The 11,926-nt window shown below is 50.4% G+C and overlaps 2 long non-coding RNA genes across 4 annotated transcripts in view; both read right to left on the bottom strand.

Moving 5' to 3' along the window:
* Positions 1-11,926, bottom strand: part of LOC139702740 (uncharacterized) — a 28,200-nt gene that overhangs the window by 2,985 nt on the left and 13,289 nt on the right. The gene's annotated exons all lie outside the window — the stretch shown is intronic.
* Positions 3,455-6,101, bottom strand: LOC139702742 (uncharacterized). Of its 2 annotated transcripts, XR_011705338.1 has the most exons (3): positions 5,966-6,101; positions 4,068-4,880; positions 3,455-3,592 (listed from the first exon to the last, which is right to left on the bottom strand). It is a non-coding gene; the product is annotated as an uncharacterized lncRNA (long non-coding RNA). The 2 variants fall into 2 exon arrangements; XR_011705337.1 differs by lacking the exon at positions 5,966-6,101 and having other exon boundaries at positions 4,068-5,049.

Raw genomic sequence — 11,926 nt, 5'->3', positions numbered from 1 at the left:
TTATGGGGAATGAGGGATGGACTGGACTCTTCAATATGTCCCCCATGGACATCATCCCTGAGAAACTAATATTTGCAAATACACACACATAACATAGCAATCATACAGATGCACACATAATCCACACAAGCACACACAGACAGGCAACAGACATACACACTCAGACACACAAAAAAATCCAATATGCACATACAGAGAGTGACCATATCACACGCACATGCACGCACACATTCAAACACACATTCACACATATAAACAGGCACACCTCAAAATTCACACATATTCCTCATGGAGACACACACATGCACTGAGAGTTGAGATGCATACACACATCAGACACATCACAGCTCAACCACACAAAAATCCACATACACACCTCAGACATGTGCACAACGACCATGGACACACATGCAGACACACAGGCAGGACACATATACACTCCAGATGCTGACGTGCACACCACATATGCACACACACACCTACCTCAGACACAAACTGAGGCCACAGATACCACACAAACACACCACAATGCACAAACCCTGGCCATGGACACAGGCAGGACCCGCTCGTGCTACAGCACACACAGCAGGGCAGCAGCCACCCTGGGTCCTGAGGGTCCTTCACTCTGCCCTGGGACACTGGAGCTCTGGCCCTCAGGCCAGCCAGACCCAATGTCCTGGTAGGAGAGACATGACAGTGTCACAGTGCCTCTGGCCACTGCCTGCCAACTGGATGACTTAGCTCCCAGGGCCCAGCTGCCCTGCTCACTGACGTCACCATTCTCCTCCTGCTGCTGAGATCCAGGGACCCCATGGCCTCGCAACCCTGGTGCTGGCCCAACCTCGAGCACCAGCTGCATACATGCTCAGAGTGACCAGTGCAGGATGGACAGGGCCAGGCAGCTTTCTCAGGAATGCAGGAAGGGACCAGCCAGGCCAGGGGAGAGGGGAACTGGGCCCCTACAGGTGTGGGGAGTACAGAGACAGGAGGCTAAGAGGGGGGTCCTGGGTCCCAGGCCAGCAGGGAGCCCAGGAGCACTGGGAAGTGGATCTGTCCCTGGAGCCCCTGTCCTAGGCCTGCTCTGAGGGTCCCATGAAGGTGTGGTGGACTCACAGGATGTTCTGAGAGCCCCTCAGGGTGTCTGGAAAGTTCTTCTCATCTCCTGGTCCACCCCAGCCCCAGAGGAACATCCCTTTGGAGAGTGTCCCTTCTCCTGCCAGGTCTCCAGGCTCCTGGAGGGGCCCAGTGTGCTGATGAAGGGGCTGAACAGGAGGGAACCAGAGTGTCACACGTGGGACAGCTTTGAGGGCTGTTGGCTGCAGAGCTCACCTGGTGGCTCAGTCACCACCCATGTCCCCAGAGAGCAGGAGGAGGATGAGGATGAGGAGGTGGTGATGAAGGAAGAGGTTGAGACTTGGGTTTCCCGAGACCCCAGAGCAGACAGGATAAGAACATGACTGAGGGGGAAGGGACAAGGGGTGGAGTGGGACAGCAGACAACCCCTGACGCCCTGTGGGCGCCTGTCCCAAAGTGAGACCTTCTAGGGGAACAGATGGGCCACAGTGAAACCCATTACCTGCCCTACCCATGGGATAGGCACAGGGCTGGGGACCAGTGACCTAGAGCAGGACTATCTTAGGAAGACAGAAGTGGAACCTAATGGTGCCTCGGCCTGGCAGGCTGGGGGTGACCCATATGAAACCATCCTCCAGGGGATGAGCTTTCCACCCTTCAGGAACTTGGTCACTAGCACATACTGGCTGCCTTGTGGCAGACTGGCTGTCTTCTGCAGGTCCAGGTGACTGAGGGGGACATGCTGAAAAGGGACCATTGACCAGTAAAGGGATGGGCTCTGAGTGAATTGGCCAGGAGTCTGCGCTCTTGGGGTCCAACCATCAGGAGCTGGTCATGCACACTGACAGGCCTGCAGGGCGGTAGGGCGAGTCTTGGATTCCGGGGCTTGATGGCCAGCAGCTGCCTGGCTGGCTACAGCCACCCATCAGGGAGCAGCCTGGCTTCTTGCTACTCAGTTTTTGGAGCCCCACACAGGACCAAAGCCACTCCAGGGAGCCAGTCAGGGTCCTTCTGCAGTGCAGGGCACGGGGTGGAGGGCTTCACTGCAGCCCTGGGCCACCCTGGACCTCACAGGGACAACCCACCTCGCAGCCAATCAGCGGCCCCAAAGGCTTACTCCACTTCCAGCCAGTGGGACAGATGGCTCCAGGTGCCACGTGGAGCAGCCGCCAGAGCCAATCAGGAGCTGAGCCTGCAAGCCCCTCCTCTCTGTGTGGCCAGTGGGTGGAGCCAACCTGTGGTGTGGGCGGAGTCATGGAGTTTGGTGTTCCCTTCTCAGCCAGGCCCTCCTTGACCACACTCAGGAAACCACACCCCACCTCCAACCCATCCCTCAGTCCCCTTGATTGAACCCATTTCACTGTAGGCTCAGCCTACACCCCTGAGGCAGAGGCATCCAGCTTCACAGAGAGGCCACGCGCCTTCCCGAGGCAGCACAAGCCTCTCCCCCAGGCCTGAGAACGCCCCGCTCCCCAGGGTCACCTCACACCAGGGCCCCGCGACCACGGCTCCTACTGCACCTTTCCTGTGACCTCCCTGGAGCAGAGGTGATGGTGGAGAGAGCTGTCAGGCTAAATGTGTCCTGTGAGTGCCAGGTCAGGGTGCCCAGGTCCCTAAAAGCCAGGACTGAGGAGGAAGGGGGAGCATCACAGAACCCACCGCCTTCCCCTTCCTAAATCTCTGGGGACAGGTATCCACAGCCACCTTCCTGTTACTTGAGAGGAACAATCCTGTCTCCACAGAACCCGGCCATGTGAGATGGCACAGGTGGGCACAGCCACCCTCCCCGGGGTGTGATGGAGGTGGGGACTGTTTCAGCTTCAGACAAGGCCTGGGTTTCATAGCTCAGGAGGAGGTCAGACCAGGTGCAGGACCAGCAAAGGCAGGAACACACCCACTGTCACCTTACAGACTCCATCCTCCTGCTGTCCCTAAGGATCCCAAGGCCACTTCCCCTCTCACCTGTCCCAGGGCTACATTCGTTTTTTTTTTTTTTTTAAGTTAGGTGGTTATTTATTCATTCAATTAATATCCACTTCTACACATTTTGGTCATGACGATTCAAAGATGTTCCTTTTCCTCCAAACCTTACTATTTTTTAAAAATATTATTTAGTTGTCAATGGACCTGTATTTTATTTATTTATTTTTATGTGGTGAAGAGAATCAAACCCAGTGCCTCCCACATGCTGGGCAATCTCTCTACCACTGAGCCACAACCCCAGCCCCCAGGGTGACATTCTTCTCCAAACTCTGTCCTCATTCTCCTTAGGGTCCCAACCCAGCCTGCTCCCCTTCAATCTTGCAATGCTATTGTTTTATAATAGTAAGCACACAGTTTGTCTTAGTCTGTTTGAGCTGCTGTAACAAAACACTGTGCACTGGGTGACTTAACAGAAATTTATTTCTAAGTCCTGTGGGCTAAAAGTCCAGGTTCCAGGTGCTGGCCCATTTGGTTCCTGGTGAGGGTTTTTCCCCCTGGATTTTAGATGACCATCTTCTCCTCTTCCTGTCTCACACTGTGGAGAAAGAGGATCCAAGCTCTTTGTCACTCACAGGATCTTGTGGAACAGGTCTCACACTTTCATCCTCCAATCTCTCATGAGCCAGTTGAGGTCCTCTCTGCCTGTTTCTGTAAGGGGCCACTGAGCCTCTTCCTGATCTGGTGAGTCTTCCCCTCCTCCTGCCTCCCTGGGCCTGGGAGCTCTCTGGTACTGTATAAAGAGCCTCAAGACCCAATGACAATGTTCTCTGCAGCACAAGCTTCTTCAAGTCCTTCCCACCACCCTGGGAAAATTCTAGAACTTCCCCCTCTTGGATCTTATTCATCTCTTCTCCATAGCTGTATCTACAGAATCTAGAGACTGTGTGAATTGTCAGAGGGAAAGCAATAGAGAACAATGGGTAAACTTTAAACCCTTTTGTAACAGCCAGAAGGTGGAGAAAAACCAAAAGCCCATAAACTGATGAATGGATTAGCACACTGTGACCTACCCATATGGTGCAGTATCACTCAGCCATAAAAGGACTGAACATGGAAGTCCACTCCAGCATGGATGAATCTCAAGAACATGATGCTACATGAGAGAAGTCCAACACGAATTATCACATATTGTATGATTCCAACAATAGGAAATGTTCAGAGGAGGTAAATCTATGGAAACAGATATTAAATTGGTGATGTCCAGGAAGTGGAGGAAGAGGAAATGGATAGCCTCTGCTTAGTGGATACAAGTTTCATAATTTTGAGGTTATGAAAATATTTTGCAACTAGATAGTGGTAGTTGCACAACATTGTGAATGTACTAAATGTCATTGAATTGTTTGCTTTAAAATGGTTCATTTTATGTCATGTGAATTTTACCTCAATTAGAAAAATAATAGGTTTGGCATAGTGGCATGTGCATGTAATCCTAGTGCCTTGGGAGACTTAGGCAGAAGGACCACAAGTTGAAGGCCAGCCTCAGCAATAAGAGAAGCCCTAAGCAATGTAGCAAGACCCTCTCTCAAAATAAAAAATTAAAAAGGGCTGGGTCTGTGGCTCAGTGGTAAAGTGCCCCTGGGTTCAGTTCCAAGAAACAAAATGTGATGATGAGGATAGTGATGGTGATGATGGTGATGGTGATAATGGTGATGGTGATGGAGAGGGTGATGATGATGATGGTGATGAAGGTGATGATGATGGTGATGATGGTGATGATGGTGATGGTGGTGATGGTGGTGATGGGGATGGAAACTTGAAGTCAGATCTCCAGGACTCTAATACCTGCTTCACAGCTCCATCTCTTCCTTCTTCCCTTTGCACATCTGTAAATGGGGATAACAGGACCACTTAGCTCAAGGGCTCATCTTGAGGATTCAGGGAAGTGGCACAGCAGTCTGGTGCAGGTCTGGGTGTGGTAAGGGTCCAGCAGCACTCAGCTTTGGGGGACTGGTCAAAGTGCATTCAGTTGAGTGCCACGTGCTGCTGAGGTCATTGTTCAATTTTCTAATTGACTGTCAGCTTTTCACTGATGTGGCCCAAACACCTGGTGAGAACAGCTCAGAGGAAGAGAAGTTTACGTGGGAATCACAGTCAGAGGTTCAGTCTGTGGTGGGCAGACTCCATTGCTCTGGGGCCAAGGTGAGGTGGGACATCGTGGCAGAAGGGCGTGGTGGAGGACAGCTGCTCATCCCAGGGCACAGGAGAGCACAAGAGAGGGCAGAGCCAGGGACAAGTAAAAGCCCCAAAGGCACATCCCAGGGACTGCTTCTTCCAGCCAGCCCCACATGCCTCCCATCACCACCCAGTAATCCCTCAACTTATTATCCCATCACGTGGACTAATCCACAGATTAGGTGACAGTGTCACAGTCTCCTCATTTCACCTGTGACATTCCTGCATTGGCACAGGAGATTTCCAGGGAACACCTCATACCCAAACCTTAACAATCCCCTAAGGTACCAGCTGTATGCTGCTCTCCACCTGCCCCCTGATCCAGGGAGTGTCCTGTTGTCACAGGGAAAACCCGCTGAAGTCCCAGTTAGCAGATAGGAAGTATTAGATAATGTTTCTATAAGGAGAAGGTTCCCATGGGCCTGGCCAGGGTTATGTTTCACTTCTCCCTCTCTCTCTTGTGGCCCCTTCCCACAGTCCCCAACTTCTGATCTGTGCCCTCTTCCCCACCTCCAGGTCCAGGTTGTGACCTCTGTTCCCCAGACCATTCCTACAGCCTTCTCCCCAGCCTCTGGGCCCCCTCACCCACAGCCCATCACCCACAGCATCAGCAAAGGGAGCTTCCTAATGGTCCCCACCAGCCCTGTCCTCCCCCCTAACCCCCTGCAGTGAGCCCCTGGGGGACTCTCCATCTCCCCTCCAGAGCCCTGTCTCAGCCCCGCCCTGCTCAGCACACCTGGTCCTCCCTGGGACTCTCAGGAAGCCTCTCCAGGCCTCCTTCGCAGTTCTGCCCACTGCAGTCCCCTCCGCTGTCTCCATCTTGGCAGGACATGCTCACCTGTGGCTCAGATCCCACCTCCCCACCCAGTGCTCCCCTGCCTCCCCACCCCCGCACTTTCCCAGGGGGTGGCCTGGAGCCGGGCTCAGCCCCCTCAGCACCCTTCCATTTGGGCATTTGGGGCTGGGGACTCTGTGGTGTGGTGGGCTGTCCTGGGCACTGTGGGGGCTGAGCCGCCTCCCTGGCTCCACCTACAGGACATGGGCAGTGACCTCTGTCCAGCTGACAAGCAAACTGTCTCCACTCTGTGCAGACATTCCTCCAGTGTCAAAAAAAGAAGCCTGTGCTGGGAGCCTCCTGCATCACTTTCCCTACTTGTTCCTTTCAAGGTCACCACAAGGGCAATTATTCCTCTCCTTGTCTGGTTTCCAAAAAGTAAAAGAATTAAGTGCATTTGGTTCCTTCTCGTCACACCTGTGAAGGAAACCCTGGGGGTAGCTGGGTTCTCCTGTTTCTCTGCCTTCCATTCTTTGCCAGATGCATGGTATCTGCCACCCCCAGGAACCTCGGAGGAAGGAGGCACAGTGCTTGCCTCACCTTAAGACATCAGCTTAGGTGACACACCCCTGTTACCCAGTAACTTGGGAGGCTGAGGCAGGAGGGTCACGAGTTCACCGCCAGCCTCAGCAACTTAGCAAGGCCCTCAGCAACTGAACAAGACCCTATCACAAAATAAAAATATTGAAAAGGCTCAGTGGTCAATCCCAGTGGCTGGGGAGGCTGAGGCAGGAGGACTGCAATTAGAAAGTCAGCCTCAGCAACTTAACAAGACCCTGTCTCAAAAAAAATAAAAAAGAAAAAAGAAAGAAAGAAAGCAAAAGGAAAAAATGTTCCAGGGATGTGGTATGTGGCTCAGTGGTTAAGGAAAGTTGGTTTGTTCAATCCCTAGTATCATTTTTTTTTAAAAGAAGACATTTGGTTTCTTCAGGAAAGTCCCAGTTTGAGGTTAGTTGACAGTGTCTGGTGGTTGACCTCAAGCTTACTGTCCTGGAGATGACCAGTCACTATGAGTCCATGTTCATTTTCTTTACCTTGAAACCCCAGAGCCAAGAGCCAGATCTGGGAACTCTAATGGTTTCCCAGTGAATTATTTCTACCAATTGGTGGGGCTCAAATTCATGAGTGGTTGGGGTTTGGGGAAGGGACAGAAATAGGTGACTTCCTAAAACACAATGTGACGAGGTTCCTGTAAATAGGAGCCCAAGATATTGAACAGGTCATTAGGGCCCAGGGTCTGGGGCCAAGGGCACAAGCTCTTGGGGAGGGGAGTTGTTCAGCTTTGAGACTAAGAGGTGTCTGAAGGAAAGGGCTGGTGAGCAGCACGGATGCAGGCCCAGGGGAGAGACCTGGTCCTGAGACCAGTCCCCTGGGCCACCAGTAGCGTGGCCAGATGGCAGCTGGAAAAACACCCACCAGGGTTAAGGGACCAGGAGGGTTTGAATGACATTATGGGGAGAAGAAATGTAAACCATATCTCCTGAACTTACACTGGCTGTGGATATAAGGGACAAGGTGACACAGAGCGAGCAGAATCCTGGGACAGGGGCAGTCCAGGGAGGGAAGGTGTTGCTGCTCCCTGATAGGTTGGATCTAAGAGCAGAAGGATGTCACCTTGATGAGGGGTCTCCAACCTGCAGGAGAGGGAGGGGGAGCCTTTTTGTTTCTTTGTGGATTTAGCTTGGAACCGTCATTGTCACAAAGGTCCCTTGTCTCTTTCCTCCTCTGTTCTCCAGCCTGTGACTAGTGACAACATCTCAGAGTCCTTTCCTGGCAGTGGAGGTTGGAGAGGTTCCCTGGAAGAAGCTCCTTCCAGCTGCACCTGGAGGGGAGGCAGGAGTTGGCCAAGAGAGGAGCCAAGGAGCAGCCGGGTCCTGTACATCAGGGTCCTCCAGAGTCACCTGGGTCTGTGCCCAAGGGCCAGGCGGCCAGGATGAGGGCGGACGTCACCCTGCAGTCTCACGGAAAGGACAAACCTGGACTCAGAAGGAGATTTATCAACAGGATAATCTGCTGGGGCAGGAGGACCCCTGGGCCACACACAGGTCGTCATGGATTTTATAAGGTTGGAATTGTGCGGCAAAAGTCTCAATAAATAAATAAATAAATGAGGCTGTGGATTTAGCTCAGTAGTGAAGCACGCTTGGTTCAATCCCTAATAAATAATAATAATAAATATTTAGAAAAACAACACTAAGAGAGTGAAAGGCAAGCAAAGAGTGAAGGTATTTGCAATGTGTGTAACTAAAAAAAGAATTCCTATCCAAATGCACAACTGCTATAAAACAAGAAAAATAAAAATACAAAACAACAAAATTTTATTTTAATGAATATAGACTTTACACTGGTACCCCACAACACAGAGACATTTCCAAATGGTTTATAAGAATAGAAAATAACATTACCCCTCTGGGAAATGCAAATTAAAATCATGGTCGGCCCTAACACACACACACACACACACACACACACACACACACACACACGAGGCCTTCATCACCCGTTGGCAGGGATGTGGAGCACATGGGACTCTCCTGCTCTGGTGGTGCGAGTGTCACCTGTTTATCCACATCAGCCACATCTTACAAAGTGATCTCTATGTCTAACCTGTGGAACTCCCAGGCCCGCCCCCAAGTGCTTGTCCCTGATTAAATGACCGCTCACGGGTGAATATGATGCACTCAATATTTCAAGCCTGGAGGACACAGCCAGGACATGTAGTGACCACAATTTCTGCCTACTCGAGCTTATGTCCTAGTGGGACAGTCAGGCGATAAAAGCAGAATTGATCAGCATAATGTTTGAAGTGGGTCAGAAAGTATGCAGTGGGTTGCCACAGTCTGGCTGGGCACAAATGCCGCAGTCTGGCTGGGCACACAATCACGAGCCACCACACAGCTTGTAGATTCAAACAGCAACTCTTTATTCCCGAACTCACACCAGCCGTCTACAATCACGTTCTGGGGAAATCCACGTTCTCTGCCCAAATCCACCTCCACTGGGCTTCTATCTCCCAAAAATATACTGTCTGAATCCCGTGAGAACTCAAGGGGAACTCAGGCAGCAGGATACGCCCTATTCCCAGCAGGAATAATCTTAAACCTTAAACCTGGAACCTAAACCGGGAACGCCCTAATCCGCCTTGGTCCTTGAACAAGGTCACCTACATTCAATGTCACTGCAACATGGGGTACGCTGGCAAGGAAATTGTCATACCTACTTGGCTAATGGCTCCCAGCAGTGGGTGAAGCATGGGAGATTAGGAGGATCAACCAAGAGGAACACAGGGATCTGGGTTGGAGGGTGGGTGGGCTTTCAAGAGTGTGGTCAAGAGAAGCCTCCCCAAGTAAGAATTGCCCCCTGCCAACTCTCAAGACCCCGACCCGCGGTCTCCCCAGGCCCCCCAGCCCCAGGACCCCCCCCGCCCCCCTCTGCCCCCCCCCAGCCCACAGGTGAGCGTAGCTGTACACTAGCAGACGGGTCTAGCTTTTCCGCTAGTACACAGCTAACTAGGATTCATACTGTGGGAGGCACCATGCCATGTGACCAGCAGTTTCCTCTCCTGATTGCTTTGAGGTCCTGTTGGTCACTTCCAGTGATCTGGCCACTTTCAAGTGGCTGTAGACCCCTGTCTTGAGAGGAGTAAAAATGCCGCCAAATGTGTCTTCATGCGTAGGTGTACCTTCCTGCAGCTTCATGGGTCAAGCTACGCTCACCTGTTCCTTTGTGATATTACCCCATTGCCCTGTTTGGGATAGAATGTTCCATGGAAACTCCCTTTGTGTGTCCCCTTCTCTTGCTCTGCCCTTGGGTGTGGACTTCCTAGATGTCAGTCAACCTGCTGACATCATACATCACAAAGCTAGACTCAGCCCCCTGAAACCTGACCCCTGGCCCATTTGAATGGCTTCTCCTTAAAAGTAAAAGGGGTCAGCACTCCCTGGCGCTCTCTCTCTCTCTCTCTCTCTCTCTTTCTGAGGACCTTTAAGGTCAGAGGAGCCATCATAGCATCCCCAAAGAAAAAGGTATCCCTGTCCCTTGTGTGGTTATTTCACGCTGCCCAGTTCACTTGAGTGACCCTGAGTGTTTTTTCGCCAGGAATGTGACACACAATCAGGCAGTTCATTTGAATTTTTTCTTTTTTTTTTTTTTTTAACAAGAGAAAAGAAGTGAGTTCCCAGCTTGGGTACCACTGGTTGCCAATCTTGGGAGAGTCCAATAGTGAGGGAAGTGACTTTACTGAGACTCACCCAGGAAGTAAGGACAAAGATCAGGCCATCCGACATCCAGTTTATGATGAGGAAGAATCTAGATCCCTTTGCTGGCACACTGTGTGGGTCATATCAGGTCATAGCTGAAAATGTCTGTAACTCGTCTTGCTGTACATTTTACAGCTCTTTCCTGAAATGTCTTACCAACCTTATAAGGTGGTCAGGACCAGCTGTTTTAGTCTCATATCTTGTTCATGAGGAGATGGACGTGATAGAATGAACTAGATCATGCTTATATCACAGGTTTTAAAGCTACATGAAATCCTGAGAAGGGCACTCCATTTGGAGTTGAGTTGAATCTGAGACCTGTCAACCCAATGGCTCCTCCCATCCTTTGGTCCAGACACAGGACTCTTCTGGGTCTACACCATTCCATGTGAAGGGATACTGAGATCTACATCCCAGGGTTGCTGGAAGATTAAGTGAGACAGAGTTTCTCTAGAGTTGTAAATTGCAACAGTAATTTTTCATTAGCTGTGAACTAAATAGTACTTAGTTCCCAGTCACAGCAATGTGATTCATGGGTTTGTAATTTATTCCAAGGAGTGGAAATAATCAAAATGTCCATCAGTTAGTGAATGTGTGAAATAAAAGGTGTTCTACATACAGTGGGAGATTCTTCAACCATAAAGACCAAAGGGGCACTGAGAAATGACACCAAGAGCCTGAAATGTTAACATGCTCAGTGAGAGAGAGAAGGTCCCCAAAAACCATAGATTATTTTATTTCATTTCTTAAAAATTCCCAGAGTAGATAAATCCATAGTTAAAGAGAGTATATTAGTAGATTTCTGGTCCTGGGGCTGGGAGCTGGGAGAGTGCAGGTTAGAGCACACTGGGGTTCTGAGTGATGATGAAATGTTCTAGAAATAGACTATGGTGATGGCTGCACAAGTTTGAATACACTGAAATCTCTACTGTGCACTTTATCATGGTCAATTTTTGGTGTATGAATTATATCTTAATCGAAAATTATTTTTAAAAGTTTTTACCAGCAGAGTCACAGCTACATAAAGTCTATAAATTCTAGGAAAAATGATATCCACATGCAGAAGAATGAAAGTGAACACTTATTTTGTGCCACATAGAAAAACCACTCAAAATGGACTAAAGACTTAACATAAGACTAAATCTGTAAAACTACGAAAAGAAAACTCAAGGAAAGAATTTCTTCAGCTCAATCTGTACAGATATTTCGATATTCCCCCCAAAGAACAAGCACTTCAATGTGGTCCAACTGACAAATAAAATGTCCCGTATTTGGGCACGAGGCTCTTGTGAATATTGACCATTGTGCTCTGTTGTTACCATCACTAATGTCACTCTCTTATGGACAGATAGAGGTGACATCTGCTCACTGTGTGCAGCACTGAGCTGTGACACTCACCTACAGCGTGGAGGGCTGAGCACAGGGACTCCCAGGTGGGCGCCCTCAACCCCACCAGCCCCTCTGCGCTCCCACCTGGCACACCCTGTGCTGTGGGAAGATGCTCTGTGCCCGGCAGTGTCTGCCCTGTTGCTCTGTCATGGGAGATTGGAAGGAGCTCTCTTGACTGTGCTGAAATACGCTGCATGTCACACTGACCTTGTCC

Source organism: Marmota flaviventris, chromosome 18, assembly GCF_047511675.1.
Source record: "Marmota flaviventris isolate mMarFla1 chromosome 18, mMarFla1.hap1, whole genome shotgun sequence".
Classification (NCBI taxonomy): Eukaryota; Metazoa; Chordata; class Mammalia; order Rodentia; family Sciuridae; genus Marmota; species Marmota flaviventris.
The sequence above is the reverse complement of the archived record's forward strand: the minus strand, read 5'-3'. Positions and strand labels throughout refer to the sequence as shown.